This window comes from Tupaia chinensis, unplaced genomic scaffold (assembly GCF_000334495.1).
Source record: "Tupaia chinensis unplaced genomic scaffold, TupChi_1.0 Scaffold000049_1, whole genome shotgun sequence".
Lineage (NCBI taxonomy): Eukaryota > Metazoa > Chordata > Mammalia > Scandentia > Tupaiidae > Tupaia > Tupaia belangeri.
Genome location: NW_006159507.1, coordinates 2,229,508 through 2,237,235, shown reverse-complemented (window position 1 = coordinate 2,237,235; position 7,728 = coordinate 2,229,508).

The following is a 7,728-nucleotide window of genomic DNA, read 5'->3' as shown; positions in this document are numbered from 1 at the left end:
GCCGCCTGCGTCCCCGGCACGGCCGGCGGCTGAACCGGGGGCGGCCTGGGGGCTTGGGCCAAGGAGACGCGCCTGACTGTCTGGCCCTTCCCACCTGGGCTGCCTCCACTGCCTGCCTCGTGTTCCTGTCAAAAACATGGGTGAGCACCTACTGTGTGCGAGGCAGTGTGACAGGCGTCTGAGATACAGCTGTGACCCAAACACAAACATCCGGCCCTCGTGGAGCTGCTTGGAGACAGCATAAACAAAAAAGTGAAAGAACCTGTCAGACGGTGATAGGCGCTGGGGGAAATAAAGAAGCAGAGGAGAGGGGTGGAGGGCTGGGGGCAGGGCAGAGTGCAATAGAAACAGCCCGGCTCTCCTGCGCTTCCATTCTGGATTCTACAATCTAATTCTAGAACGGAATTCTAGACTATAGTGGAGGAAGGTGAACACATCAACAAATAAGGAGTGCTATGGTAGGTGGCGATAACTGCTAAGAAGAAAAACAAAGAAGGTTAGGGGAAAGGCGAGTGAGAAGGGAGCCGTCTGCAGAGCCTGGTGATTCATTCATTCATTCGTTGCATCATTCATTCATGTGAAGTGGGGCAGCTGGTTTTTGAGAGCATCCTGTGTGCCCTGTTGGGCACCAGGATCAGTGGTGGAAAAAAAAAAGTCTTCCTCCTACATCCCCTGTCCACTGGGGGAGAGAGAACCCATCAAACAATCCCAGAAACGAATATGAAACGGGAGGATTTACCTGGAGAGGAGGGCCAGGGCTTCCCTAAGGATGCTGCAGTCATCCCTACATTCATTCATTCATTCTTTCAAATACTTCTTTCCCCCATTTAAGTAGGTTCTGGAATATGCAGGGAGCCCCTTGCCCCGAAGAAGAAAAACTGAACAAGACACAGCACCCCAAGGCAAACCCCCCCAGCCCTTTTGTTCATTTCTAACACACAGGGATTTGTTTTCAAGGAGCTCACATGCTATTATTACACACGTCTGACCCGTCCGCTGCTCATCACCTCCACCATCATGGTCCTGGTACCATCGTCTCCTCTCTCTGCAACTTTGCCCTGCTCTTCTTTGGCCCGTTTTTGCCATCTCAAGTTCCTTCTCCCCGCAGCCACCAGAATGGTCATTACTTTCACAAACCAGATGTTTCTCACCTGCTTAAAGCCTTCCCAGCACATCCCCACACCACACCTCAGACTAAAACCTAAACCTCTGACCTGATGCCCCAGTGCAACCCTGCCCTCCTCTCTAGTTTGCAGCCCGGAGGTGGAAGACAGGCAACTACAACAGTGAATTTTTTAAAATGAGAATGTTTCAGGCTAAGGTGAGTGTTACAAAGAAATCAACGTCATCGGGGGTAGAGAGACTAGGCTGATAGGTTTATATAGGGTGGTCAGGGAGGGTCTCTTGGAGGAGGTGAAGAGAGACTTGAAAGATAGGAAACTAGCCATGGAGAGCAGGAGGGAAAGCCACTCTGGGCAAAGGGAGCAGCAAGACCACAAGAGGGGCTGGAACACAGGAAGCAGGAAGGACCATAGGGGGCGGGGGTGAGCAGGCTCCAAGGCGGTGAGGCAGAGATGAGCCACAGGAAGTTTTGAGCAGGGAGTAGTTCAGGTTAGACTCAAGAACACTCTGGAGAGCAGGCAGTTTGGGAGCAGGGATGGGAGTGGGGAGACCAGTGAGCAGCTGTCCAGGTAAGAGTCGATGGCCTCTGGCTCCAAGCGATGGTGGAGGACTGAGAAGTGGTCAGACAGAACATATTCAAAGGTAGAGCTGTCAAGGCCCTTCCAATGGTCTGGATTTGGGGTGTGAGAGACAAAGACCTATCAGACTACTTCCTGCATCAGACCAGCATCCCTGGGGTCCGCCATGGCTCTCCAGCTCACCCCTTTGCTAAGCTTAAGCTGCTGAAGGTGACTTCCTCCCAGTGGTCTGGGCATTTTCACAGGAGGCTACGGAAAATCACAAAACCTTTCTGAGAGGAGGGGAAATGTCCTGTAGCGGGGAGGTTTCCAGGCATTACTGCAGAATTCAGCCTTCCAAGTACAGCTAAAATGACACCCAGAACTGCCTTCCCTCTGCTTAGGCAAGGAATAGGGACGGATATTCACTGAGCACCTGCTACGAATCATCCTCTGACCATTCGAGACAGGTGAGGTTATCTACAGAGGTGGCCACTGAAGCTCAGAGAAGCTCTTAATGCATATCCAATGCCCTGTGGAGTGCGGCTGGCACAACCAGGCCAGGAATCTCCTTCACTCCAAAGTCAACACTGGAGCAGCCCCTCTGCAAAGGGCTTCATCCATCAGTTCATTTTCCAATGCATGGAATAATTCCAACCACTTGGTGAGCATCTACTACATGCCTAGCACAATGTCAGTGCTGGAAAGCAAGGGAAAGTAGCTGGTTATTGAGAGCATCCTGAGTCACCCCTGCCCTCATGGGGTGATTCACCTCTCTGGCCAAGGCCGGGAGCGGGACAGAAAGCCTAATGCTTGCTTTTCTCCTCTCATTCCTCTATTCTCTTTTATCTCTCCCCTACTGCAGCCCTGCCTGTCCCATAGACAACTGTCACATGCTACTGTATATCGTCTTATTTGTATGAGTTCTGGAGCAATGTGTTGAGTGGTGTGTGTGTGTGTGTGTGTGTGTGTGTGTGATTACTCTGATTACTGGTGAGTCTGACGTTCTTCTCTTACAAATTGCCTGTGCGTGTCATCACCCATTTCTCCACAGATGCTCCTGTTTTTCCTGATGATTTGCAGGTCTCCTTTGTATAATGCAGATTTTCAGTCCCTCGTTGATTTCAGACATGGTAAATATCTTCTTCCAGTCTGGAACCTATTAACTTTGTACATGGCCTTTGTGAAACAGAAATTCTTTCTTTTACTTTGATAAAAAAGATTTATTTTTGGATGCATAGCTTGTGCTTATACATTTTTTTTTTCAATTTGCCAGAGGGTGCACACACTTACCAGAGAGAGACAGAGAAAGCCCCCTTCTCCCACAGGGCATGGTCACACCGCAGTCCCTGCTCATCTATTTCTCCCTCTTTTCAGGGTTTTGGGCACACAAGCACACAGTAGGTATGCTTTTCAAGCCACTGGGTCCAGCACTGGAACCATGCAGTTGGCTGTGTGAGATTCAGCTGCCTTAACCACCACACCACCTGCTGGCCCACAGGCTTATAAAGTTTTGTTGGAGTCTGTCCACGTCCCTAATTTGCAAACACTTCCCACATGGGAAAGGTCCTAGGTTCATGTCCTGGGACTTCCTTAAGTATGCCAGGCATGTGTGCGTGTGCCTGTAATCCAGGACTGCTGAGACTGGAGGTGAGTTTCGGCATGAAGACCCTGTTGAGGATGCCTGACTCACTCCTCTCCCTGTCCTCTAGCAAGAAAGGAATAAATAAACTTTACAAAAAATGTCTTCTGCTCAGGCCCACTTGGCAGACGTCCTGCTGAGAGGTGTTGAGATTTTTCTTTGAGGTTGAGTGAGGTCAAGTCAGCCCAATTTGTCCATGTAAATACAAGCAATATCCCCTTTAAATGCTGGCAGGAGATGCGTCCATGGGAAGTCATTTTTTTCTCGAGGACTCCATAAAACAAGCCATCATTTATTTATAATCCCACTGAGTGTCCTACTCAGGTTTCTCACCACATCTGGGCACGGAGCACAGCTAATCCATCTCCCTTCTCCCTTCTCCCCCATGAAATCCTGGGCAGGAACAATTGTTTTATGAAGGTGGGTGTAGGGTACCCAAAGACTCAAGGGAGACGACGATGTCTCTGAGTGGACGCCGCTCAGGACAACTGCTCTCTGCCATGATTTTGCCCAAAGCTCCTGCAGCCCCAGGGATTTTTCTACCCTCTCAGGTCCAGGCTTCTTGTCCATTCCTTTTTTGTCACACCCAGCAATAATAATAATAATCGTAATCAAGAGTAAAGGTGGGGGGAACCAGCAGTTAGCGTAATGGCTATGTCGCTGGACTCCCACGTAGTCGACCGCGGTTCGCGTCCCGGACCCGGTGGCTTAAAACTCACGCCGGGCGCGTGTGCGTACGTGCCCAAGATCCAGATCCCGAGTCTGGCGGGCGCACGCGACCTATAGGGAAAAAAAAAAAAAAAACTCTCAAAAAAAAGAGTAAAGGTGGGGATCTGATAGACTCTCCCTCACAAAGTCCATGTAAAGTTCCTCTCGCCAGTGCTGTGCATCCCCAAGATTCTATGTATTGAGATTTGGTTGTGAAAGTTTTGAGAAATAACTTAATACCTTCATGATGTCAGAGGTGGGGCCTTTGGGGCAATTACGTGATTAGGGAGAGACCCCGGTGACTGATTCCTGGTGGGTTTGTAAGGAGAGGAAACAGGACCAGACCAGAAGGCACACGTGAAACACAGACCCTGTTTCTCTGCTTTCTGCCATGTCCTGACGCAGTCAAGAGACCCCACCTCCGCAGGAGGCCTCTGGCCCTTGGACCTCAAAGCCATGAGCTGAACATGGCTGAACCTCTATTCACTTAAAATACAAAGACTCAGGTGTCTTCTGTTATTTGCAACAAGATGGACTAGACCAAACTACTAAGTACTCATCTGTGTAAGAGTGATCGCACACTAACCACCACAGGGATAGCAGCTGCCATGGTGGAGCACACACTGAACACTAGGCCCCACACTAAATGCTTCGCATGTGTCTCACTTCATTTGAGATTCTTTCTAGCCCTTCAACCCTTGGGCAGAATATTCTAAAATAAATAAGCTGATATAAATAGCTGTGGGATGATCCTTGAGTGACCAGATGTCCGGTCCTAGTGCCAGTTCTATTCTCTGCTAGACTGGTTGTTTTCAGCAAGACCTGGGTTTCCTGGTCCAAGTTCCTGGTAAATGGGTGAACCTGGTTTTCTGACCAACCCAAGCATTTATCCATCTCTCTATCCATTCTTTCACCTATCACCTCTCCATCACCAAACCATCCCTCATCCCTCCATATATTCAGCCACCAAACTATCCAGCTATACACTCACCATCCATTTACCCACTCATCCTTCTGTCCTCACTCTCTCACTCAGCCATCTTCCTTTCCATATGTGGACATGTTTTACCCACTAGACATCTTTCCACCCACTCATCCACCCACTTATCCATTTGCCCATCCATACAACAAGTCTTTCCACCCGTCCACCTATCTGCTCACTCACTGAGCCATATACCCAATCACTTACCCACACGCCCACTCATCCACTCTATCCATCCACCCACCCACACATCTACCTACTCATCCATCCACTCAATTACTCAGCCACCCCAAATATTCATGCAACTATCCACCACCACTCATGCACCCACTCATCCATCCATCCACCCATGAATCTACTCACCCACTCAGCCATCCCCACCCATCCACCAACTAACATCTAGAGTAATGCTCTGTGCTAAGCGCTAGGCTGGTCTCCTGGCCTCACTCCCTGGGAAGAAATGTGGGTGTCATAAAAGGATCCCCACAGAGAGAAAGAGATAAGCCTGCATGCAGCCCAGCAAGCCTGTTTGTGGCCAGGACTTTCAAAGCCATTGACTTCCAGGGTCTGTGGCCAAACAATGATGAAATGCAGGCCCAGGATGGACTGAGGAAGAAGCTTCCAGCAGAGCAATTAGGGAAACTAATATCTCTTCCCCACGGTGGTGCCTGGGAACTCCAAGATGCGATGGAAAAGGAGAAAGTCAGCAAACGATGAAATCAGAGCCACAGAGACCAGGAGCTAATTAACAGATTCTCCTAAGATACTCTTTCACTCCAATCCAGCTCCTTGCCCTTTGGGGACTGACGTCTCCCCTACCGCTTCTCCATTGCCCTAGTCCGCCTCTTCCTGATCTCGGCTGCCACCTCTCTGATCTCTCTGCCCAGTTTTATCCCTCCTCTAACCCAAACTCGCCCCTGCTACTAGGCCAGACGTGGAGAGGCACAAGTCTGATCTTGTCACTCCCTGAGTCATCCTTCATGACTCCTCATTGCCAAGACACAGAACAAGCTCCCAAGTTGAGGCAAAGGTCATTCATCCACTTAGCACGTGTTTCCTGAGCACCTACTAGGTGCCGGGCTGGTGCTACAGGGTGGGAATGAAGCTGTGGTGGGGACAACCTGCCTGTTGGGAACTCACGTTCAAGTGAGAGACATAAACGAGACATTTCCACATAAGCTCATATTGATAACGGCTGTGAAGGACACAAAGAAAAGCGAGAGAATGGCAACAATGGGAAGGAGGCAGTGACTTCAGAAGAGAGGTCCCTGAGACACTGACAGTGCGCGTGAGTCATAGCCACCATGGATCCACAGCCATGGGAGAGCAAGGCCATTCCAAGATAGAGTAGAAGGGAGAGGAGGTAGAAGGCCCCGGGGCAGGAGGGAAGGTGGAGGGAGTAGGGGCTGGTGGGGTGAGGGGTGGGGGGAGGTGTTCAATCTTATTGACTGAGTCGTTTTAGGCAAGGGTGTGGCTGACCTGATTCTCACCTTCAGGATGTAAAAGGGTGCTTTAGGGATGCTGGAGGTTGAGGTCTCGCTTTCTCCTGCGGTCTTGTCTCTCCAGATGACGAGCACTGACAAGTGCCCCACCCTCCAGGGAACGCTGGGCAGAGCTTGTCCAGGCTCTGTCTAGAGAGGATTTGTGGCCCTGCCTCTTACCAACCTCTAGAGAGATGGGCAGATGACAGATGGCGAGGATGTTTTTGGAGGAAATTGTTTCCTTGTGAGGTGGAGGGGAATTCCTCCTCTCCCCCTCAAGCTTGAGGACTGCAGGGCACAGAAACCTGTCCCGGAGCTGCGCCCTGCTTCTGCACCTGCCCCCCACCATGCTTTCCATGTTCCCGCATTTCTGCAGACTGCTCCACCTCCGGCCCAACGGGACCCAGTTCCCAAGGACGGTCCCAGGGAACCTACCTCTTGGCATTCATGCCCTTGCTCAGTCCCCTGCACTTGACCTTGTGACTTGCGTTCACCACCAGAGTGTAGTGACCATGATGCCAGTTCAAGCTGTGGCCTTTAGGGGGTCTGGCAACTTCCACTGTGCTTTTGCAAGCCCTGGGCCACCTGGTCATCAGCCAGCTACCCTGCTGGGAGAGACCATGTTTGACGGGGAAAGTGAGAACTCTGAAGTTACATGGACGGAGAGGATAGCTGTCATCCCAATGTGACACCGAGGACAGCACTCCAGATGTCTGTCAAGGGCCAGACATGCGAGCAAGGTCGTCCTGGCTGTTCACCGCTGACGCCTGACCGCAGCGCCCTGAGAGCGCAAGTGGGACCAGCAGAAAGGCCAGCCGCCCAGCAGCCCGAACCCGCACACCATGAAAAATAGTAAAATCGTTGGAAGACTTTTTGAAGCAGGCCTGCCTGAGGTTTAGCAGGACGGCAGCCATTTTGAAACAAAAGTCTTTTATGAGAACACTGACCCAAAGGCTGAGTCCTGGGAGGTCTGTTTGAGGAATGGTCAGACGAGAAACCAGGAGTGGATATTTGAAGGGATCAGGGTACTTCCTCGGGGAGCGTGGCTGGCTCTGATTGCAGTGCAAAATGATTCATACCTGTGTGAACCTTGTACGTATCAATACCGAGAACATGTTGGGGTTTTCGAGCCAGTTGGATGGTGCTTGCTGTCTCCTTGTAACCAGTTACAGAAACAAACTCCCTTCTTCCCTAGCCTCTGCCCTCCATTTTCATTGACTGCAGAAAGCAGCCAGA